The 9,121-nt window shown below is 32.6% G+C and overlaps 1 long non-coding RNA gene across 1 annotated transcript; it reads left to right on the forward strand.

Moving 5' to 3' along the window:
- The first annotated feature begins 1,534 nt into the window (after positions 1 to 1,534).
- Positions 1,535 to 5,786, forward strand: LOC306652872. The gene is made up of 3 exons (XR_013761563.1): positions 1,535 to 1,655; positions 4,506 to 4,566; positions 5,705 to 5,786. It is a non-coding gene; the product is annotated as an uncharacterized lncRNA (long non-coding RNA).
- Positions 5,787 to 9,121: the final 3,335 nt, after the last annotated feature.

Raw genomic sequence — 9,121 nt, forward strand, 5'->3', positions numbered from 1 at the left:
GAAAAGCACAATAAAGTAGATGGTAGTAATATGAGATATTTTTGTGCTGGAGAAGGTCTACCTATGTCCAGAGAAGCCCCTTCAGAATTAACCAGGTTGTACTTAAAAATAAACACTATTCTAATTCAGAAACTTGAGGATAGAAAACAATCTAATGAAAATTAAATGACAAAGATAAGAATATGTACTTACTTTGTTTATTTCAGGATCTCAAACTTGATGCAGAACTGTTTCCAGATATTTGCATAATGGAACATCATTCAAAAATGATGTTTTAAGAGTGATTGAAAATGAACAGAAAAGGTAGAGGCTGATGTTACAAGAGAACTATACCTCAATATTTGACATTGATTCTCTTAAATGAGAATCAGAGTAGACTTCCTCAGATTTCCTTGGTGAATATTTTACAAAGAATATTCACAATTACTCAAAAAAGAACTTAGATTTCCAGAGAGAAGATGAATCATTGCCAGAGGATTTAGAGGCTATGTTGAAAAAAATATGGGTTTGTATCATTATTCTTTTCCATCATAATTTTTCCCATCATATATTCTCTCCATTATATTTCTATTCAATAGCAAATTTCTATAGATATTATCATTTCATGTCCTATAAATATTCTTAAAATTAAAACAAAACAATTTCAAATGAGGAATGAATAAAAATGGATCTCCCTTGGATCCATCCAAAGGAAATTAACAAAAGTTAAAATTGACTCTGCAGTTTCTCCTATGAGGCATTGTTTTGTCAGGTTCTCCAGAACATAATTACTCCAGGTTTACAGCTTATGTGAAAAACTACATCACAAGAACAGTCTTTCTTTCATTTTATTTAGATTAGCAATTTTCAAAATATTAGTGTTGGCATTTATGTGGTTTAATTTTTGTCTTCCCTTTGCTTTGATTGCAGTTCTCCAGAGCAAAAGGACAAATGGTTCTCTTCCATTCAGAGGCATTTTCTTAGTATAGTTATTTTTAAATTTTAACATGTAGTAAGAAAATTAAAAGCTTTAAGTAATACCTTCATCTCTTTCTGTTGTCTTCAATCTACCACTTGAAGTTTCTTTAACATGTCTATCTATTGAGTTTCCATAAATATGAGGTTTTCTGTGGAATACCTAAAAAATCATAGACTGATTATATCCCTATCATTGAGAATACAGACTGAAGTGCTCAACTTAGGATCATGTGTTGGACTCACAGTCCTTCACTCTTTCCATTTTCCTCTCCCCAACTAATGAAGAAAAGCTAAATGAAAAGAGTTCATTGCCTTGTTTGATCTAGTAAAGTATCATGTGTTGTCTTCTTGTACTTATAAGCAAGATTCCATACCCCTTCCAGAAAACAGAGAGGCTTTCAGGATACAACATCATGCAGATGTGCCTGAAGCTTATTATCATTCTCAAGCTTTATATTACCTGGATCTTCAATTCCATTATTGTTAGCCCACACTCCTAATGTCCAAAAATGCTTTGCCCTTGCACTATATCTACAACTTTTATTTGTTTATTTGTCATTTGTTTATTTATTTATTTAGAAAGAGGGTTTAATTAACTTGCTGAGGTTCTTAATTATTGAGACTGGACTCAAAGTTGTGGTCCTCCCTTAGCCTCCTGAGTCACTAGGATTAAAGGGATGTGTTACTACATCTGGCATGTCCTGAAATTTTATGAAGCCTCTTTTCATCCATAATATAATCTATGTGATGAGTCATTCATGTATCTTTAAAAATCACTTATGAATATACTGAAAACCCTAGCGAAATAAATTTATTTTAAAGTCAACCATAGCAAAATCCATCTAACTTTGTGTTCTTTTGGGTTATCATTGCATTTCATTAGAAACATCAATGTGGAGCAAGAGAAAGACAGTGAATGTGCTTTATAAGGAAATACTTAGAAATATCATGAGGGAGATGAATTTTCCAGGGTATATGTTTATCTTTGTGTGCATAAAAACTAAACTCTAGAGGAAATGGAACAAGAGAAATTATTAATTTCAATATTTAGCATTTATGTTTGGAAAAAATATTGCTTTTCTGTTTTGTCTTATCACTGATGTGAATGTTTCTCTGAGACCTTTTCAAAAGAAAAGAGAGTGGCTTAAAATTATAGCCACAGGAAGGTATTCCCTATTAGCATAAAGCAAGTGTCTCCAAACATCTCACATCTTGAAGGTAGTTTTGAAAAATTATTCAATCTTTGAGATTTTGTGGATTGAATACTTGCAGATAAAAAAGTGGATGATCTGGGAGAGGAATTTTAATGGATTGGACTGTTTATGCCAATCATATTGTTAAATAAATATTAAATCTTTAACCCAAGTTATTATGTATAATGTTTTGACTGAAGTTATGGTACAGGAACAAAGATGTTATCAATAGGGAAAAGATGGCAATATTTTTATAAAACTATCAACTGCTATACTTTACAGCAGCTCAAAATCACATGGAATTCTTTTGTTTGTGGAAAATGTGTAAAGCAAAAGAGTTATGTTTCAACAGAAGTAAAAGGTTATTATGCAAAAGTTCTGACCCATTCCTGAGAGCCAGATGCTATTGTTTGAGGGAAGTACTCAATTTTTAAAAGTTTGAGACTACAAAGTTCTCCTATAGGTCAGTAGAAATAAAGCACACATACCTCAATTAAGATTTTGTGGCAGGTGTTTATGTTATGGAATTCAAGGAAAAATCCCTTCTTTTTTTAGGCACATCTTTTATGTATGAAAATATGTGTGTGATGGAACCTGAGTTACCACTCTAATTTTGACAAGAGCTGTGCGCAGTTTGGGGTCCTCTGCTTTTATAACTGAAACAATGAATGAGTCAAGAATGAAGTGACAATACTTTGCTCGCTTATACAGTTTTAGTGGCAACAGTCTCTTTCAGGGAGCCCTGTTTCTAGAGAGTTATTTTCCCAAATAAGAATGCATGTTTGGAAAATATTTTCATGTAATCTTTTGCTTTTTTGTGCACAATTTATGAGTTCTGCTAATATGGAACAGAATACTCATATTTCTACTTTTGTCTGTCTTATTATTTGTTTACTAGCCAAAGAACTCTATTGAATTGCAATTGTTTTTCACTCCCAGAAAGGCTTGCAGAGAAAAATATACTTCATGTAATTACTGCTATGAAAATATATACCTAATGTTAAGGAAAATTATCTCAGAAACAAGGTAATTCAGAAGATAGGTTCTTCACTATAGACTCCATGAAAGAGTTTCTTCAAATTTCCATGAAACTTATACTTAAAGTTAAGGCTGTGTATGTCACATTCCTTTGTTACTCTGGCAGATGGCAGTTTCTGGGTTGGGCACTTCAAGTCTTCCCTGTTGGTTGGGCTCTGAGTTACCTTTGCATAATCTTTGGACTTACAAGGAACACTTTAGAAATCAATGCATTTAAAATGCTTTTTATAAAAATTAAAATTCAGTTAATCAACAACTTTTAGGCAATTTGTTTTTTCAAGTAACTGATCTAAATGGGAAAAATTCTGTAAAAGAATAACATGTAAATTATCAGTGATTTCATGTTGCTTTGTTTTTATATACTTTGTGTTTATATCATTGTGTGACCATTTATTCTGCTTTTATGTGCCATGTCAGCTGTGTCAATCCAGAGCCCTAACTGCTGATTTATTTGACAGTTATCTTATGTAAAACATATGTGCATAGCCTATACATTTTTGGTAGCATTGCACTGTATGCACTGTCTTTGGGAATTCAGTGATCTCTATAAATACCTCAGAATTCTTTTTGAGTTTGCTGCAGATTGTCCTTCTATTTTCAATTTAGTGTAGCACATAGCTAGTAAAGCTGATCTTTTTAATGACAGAATTGGAAAAAAGGAACTGAGTTTTCTAAGAATTACAGTACCTTTTTGTTAGTACTCTCAATTTTCAATTCTCAAAAGATTTCAACAACAACAAAAAAATTTGGGCAGCCACAATAACAAGACACATAGAAAATACCCAGTTAACAATTATGCTTTAAAAGTATTTAGTGACTAATTCTTTTTTATTTACTAATTCTTATTTTGATTTTACCTCAGCTGCTTTTATAACAAAGACATAAGCTTTTCCACTATAAAAAGAGCATTCAGGAAGAAAGAGAATATAATTTTTCCTTTTCTTATTCACATTGAATTATGGAAATGCAGTAATGGAAATTAGGCAGAGGAATATCTTTGAGTGTTGTGGGTGTGTGATTGGGAGTAGCCTTCATGTACTCTCTTCAAAATATATTTTATTTTCTTACTTGGTTAAGCTCCTATATTTCATGAATCATATATCATAAGAAAAATACATATTTTATTAAATGAAATAATGTATCAGGGAATGAGAGTATCTTATAATCAAAGGCTTATGTTCTACTTAAGTCTTATGCTTTCCACTGTTCACAATTGAAATTAAGATTTGTCCTTGAATGATTATTGGTGATTATTATTCGTTCACCTGTCTGAAAGTCATTATTTATAGCTGTACTTATTTCTTTTCTTTACTATAGAAAGAACTCAGATACAGCAAGTGAAGTCATCAACATGACATTACCAGTGCTAAGGATAAATGTAAGTTACCTCACTGGATATTCTTAATGTTAAAGAGACTGTGATAAACTATATATGAATTAGTATTTAATAATTTAGTTGTAAATATTATCCCCACTATTATTGGACAAGTCATTATCAGAGATACTAATGATATTGTATACTTAAGAATTTACTCCATAGCAGAATTTTTATATAAATAACATTTGAAAATTTGGTGGCTGCAGGTTCTGAAGATGAAATGATTGATGCCTCTAGTGAAAAAAAAAAACAAAAACAGCTTTGATTGGATAATGGACTTGAAAAACATTAATATGAATAGCACAATCTTCCTGGTTGCTTTTGGCCTTTTTTTTTTTTTTTCTTTTTTTGAGGCAAAAGCAAGTTTAAACCATTTTCTAGTGGAAAAGATGTAATGTTTGAGGATGACTGAAGGTTGAGGAAATTGAAGGTTGTCTCATTGCTTTCCTAATAAGTTATGTAAACAACACAAAATGAGCACTTATAGTAATAGGAGTGACATTTAGAAGACTGAAAAGTAAGGAAAGTACTTGAACAACATTATTTCTTCAGAGAGATTATCTATTGTTATAAAAATATGATTAATATGATGTGTTATGATACATTTAAGATATGTCATAGTATTATTAACTGCATTTACATTGGCACTTACACAATCCTATAATAAGCCCTTAAGAATTCAGGGAAACCAAACTTTGGAATATGTCTTATTAGCAAAATTTAGTAATGTATTTACAGTATAATAAAATTTTGTATGAATTCATAAACCAGGCACATCTGCATTGATATCTTACCCAGATAAGAAGCTAGAACACTTTTAAATGCTCTTCACTGAGAAAACAGAGCCAACATTAATGCAGCTCACAAACAGATGTGAATACTCATTCCACAAAAGATATTCTTAAAGAATTGTTTTTTCTTCAGTTACACTTAGTCCTCAAAATAGTATGTGGGAAGGGCTGTTGCTTTAGGTAGTTGTCACCAACTGTAAGAGTGTATATGGTGGAAATTCAGGCAACGAACAGATTCCTTACAGTAAAATCCAAATAGTAAACAGCAGTACATTTTGGTTTGCAACAAACTTAGTCACAGTACTAGACACCATAAAGTCTATGTATAGATTTTTTTTCTTTTGTAGGACACAAATATCCCCATGGAATAAAAATGTGCACTCTTCAAGACACTGCACTCTGACACAGAGATCAAATGTACAGCACCACCACTTCCAACCTCTTACAGTTCTTCCTCATTGAAGAGGTTCCCCCTAGAATGCATTGCCAATTCATTGTGAAACCCAGGCACCTGGCTGTGTCTCAGAATTCAAATGGTGAGTTTGCTTTTCCTCCTTTACAAGAACCTTCCTTTGGCACAAGATTTCCTTCCTGAGCACAAATTTAGTACAAAGACAAGGATCCAAATTTTCATCCTAATGAAGTACTGTTTCTTTTAATTTTTCTAGTGTTTTAAAAGGAAAATCTGCAGGTTTAAGAGTATGGTTTTGTAAGTAAGCAATAGGCATGGCTTCTCTATAAGTAGCAGTAAGTAGCACTATAGTCATTCCCTTTTTTTCTTCAGCTTTTCCTTTTAATCTCTTGACCATAGTAGACCCAAAGAAGCTATAAGTGCTTCTTTGTACCCAAATACACTACATGTGTGCTCCCTGAAATGTTCACATTATATAAAGGAAGTTACCCCTTGATGGGTATTAGAAGACAGTGAAGTCTTACCTGGATACTTGTACTGGTTAGTATGTGAGCACTAACATGATTTCTAGAGAAGTCTCTTCTTAGCTGAATAATCTAATATACATTCTGTGTGAAATCTCTCTTTCTTACCTACCCCACAGTATGGATTCTTACATGGTAAGGATGTAGATCAATGAAAGAGCCCCATGATTTACCATACTTTTCCTCTTCCTTAAAATATACAATCTGACTTCATAAGAGTATTCTTACATGGTAAGGGTGGTGATCAATGAAAGATTCCCATAATTTACCATACTTTTGCTCTTCCTTAAAGTATACAAGTATGACTTCAAAAGAAACAAAACAAAATGGATACTAACAAAAATAAATGTGATTTTAAAGAGAAACAGAATTTCTACATCTGCCTTTTTTACTCTGAACCAACTAAAGGATCCAGTGAACAGTGTCATTGTGTTTTGCAAATGAGCAAACCTGGGCTCAAGAGAGAAAGTGCAGACCTTATAAGATCATTGAGGACAACTCACTTTCTGCCACATGTCAAATTATGGGCATAATCTCAATGCCAGATGAAGTTCCAAAATATTTTGTCTTCCTATGAAACAATTGATGTAGAATTAAAGAAAAAGTGTCTCATATTACTTTAAAATTTAATTTATAATGACACCATTTTGTGGAAAAATTGTATCCAAATTTAAAGAAAACTGACAAATCACCATTCATTGTAAACTTTTATTTTTATTTGAGTTAGGTATTACACAGTATGATCCTTTAAAAGAACCTCCCTTAAAGCTTTTAAAATTATTTAGTTAGCATTATTATTTTCATACTAAAACAAAGTCTCTTAAATAACTGGAACTTTGGTATGTGCTGTGTCTACTTTCTGCCATTCTGACACTTGACATGGTCTGTTGGAGTAGAGAATCCAACACTTGACACAGTCTGTTGGAATAAAGGACTCAACACTTGACACAGTTCTGTTGATCATCCTCCCTCTTGGGGACGATAGGCATGGCATGTCTCCATGTGTAGTTGCTTTTTCATATTAATAATCAATATATCATTAGAAACTTATATGAAAAAACATTGGGAAGATTTTACCGTATTGGGACAGAATATAGTGCACAATAAAAATTTGGCAATTGTACATATAAAAAATATATGAAAATAAACAATTGTAACTGTGCTTGATTTTGAAGGAGCCTGTGATTACTTAGTATAACAATAGATGGATAAAGAGGCATTCCTCTGAGCTTGGATGTGGTGTTTAGCCTTTGTTGCTTTCTTAGTTTTAATAGTTGATTCTAGAGATACTTTGCATAATTTAGTTTAGTCATAAATATAATTTGTGCTTTTCCTATGTTTCATCTAATTCTTTGAGAATCAGAATAAGAGTGTAGTCTGCCATTATATGATATTAGAATAGACTAAATATTAACTATAATTTGATTTCTTTTCCCTTTAATAATAGTAAAAATTTCTCACTGTTAAATGGTGGGGGTGGTTTCTCAGAAAATTTAGTGATGTGTTTTTTCTGAAGGTTGTAGGCTGCCAGATCATGGTGCCCTCAGATTAGCTGGGATACCAGGTTGTTTTAATCTATCTGGGATATAAGATTGTTTTGGTCTGGACTGTCATACAGAGAGAATGTGCACTTTTAGAAGAAGCATAGATTGTACTTTTGAAGGTTTTTCTTGTTTTAAACTAACCAAAAATGATAGAATCATTACTAAAGAAAAATATCTATAAAAAGGCTGGCAGAAAAAATAAAAGATAGATTTAGCCTCAGAACACTTGTTGTCTCCATGTGCTATTTCTCCATCATGCTGATGCCTCCCATCCACCTAAAAACCCAGAACCCTGCTAGAGCTGAACCCCTGCAGGTATGATTTTTTTTTTTTTATTTACTATGCCACATTTATTCAAGATTTTAAGTTTTGGGGGACCGAATGGTTATAACTGCTCTCTGTGCCCTTTGTTCATTTTCTGTTCATTATGTTTTTCTTTCTAGAAGCCCAGATTCCTTTTTACTTCAACCTGCTGTGCTCTGCCACTTTCTCCATCCATTAGTGCCATCACATCTTTATTCTTGCCTCCATGCACAACTTAAATACCATTTTTGAAAGAAAAAATAGGAATATTATTACATAAAGGAGGCAAGAACAGGTGACATGGAAAAAGAAAATGGATAGAAGAAAAAGGGCCTGTTTGAAGACAAAATGATATTCTAATGAGGTGGTAGAATAAAACTGATGGACAAGAGGCAGACTCTAAAGATGTTGCCATATCAGTTACAGATTCTGCCCTGAACTTTAGACTAAAACTTCTATTTCAGAAAACATCAACTCATTTGTTTCTTACAATTACAAAGGATGTGCATTTGAAACTGACTCAGCTGAAAACACCATTTAACTTCAACTTTTATAAAATCACCTTGATATTGCTTTCCAATTTCTCTTTCCAAGCTGACTCTAAACTCAAATTTAATTATTTATTGTTCTTTTGGCAACACTACCTTGATGGCTTACCTTAAATTTTGTAAACATCCAAGGTATTTGGCATTCCACTTTTGTTCAGGGAACCATATTTTTGCTGTTAAAAGTGATTTGTTCCATCCTTATTAGTCCAATGCCCCTAGGGATTTTGTATTCACGTTCTAAATATGGAACACTGGAATTTTAAGTGTGAGAATCAACAGACTGCAAGGACTCTGACTTCCTAGAAATATCTCAGAACTATATACTCTGAGAAACTTCCACATCCCTGACAAGAGAAAGAGACAAGTCTTTACAGCTTATAGAGCAGAAAGTCACATTTCTCTCTCTCATTCCCACAAATGCATTCTACTCAGC

This window comes from Sciurus vulgaris (assembly GCF_902686455.1).
Source record: "Sciurus vulgaris genome assembly, contig: HiC_scaffold_633_arrow_ctg1, whole genome shotgun sequence".
NCBI lineage: Eukaryota > Metazoa > Chordata > Mammalia > Rodentia > Sciuridae > Sciurus > Sciurus vulgaris.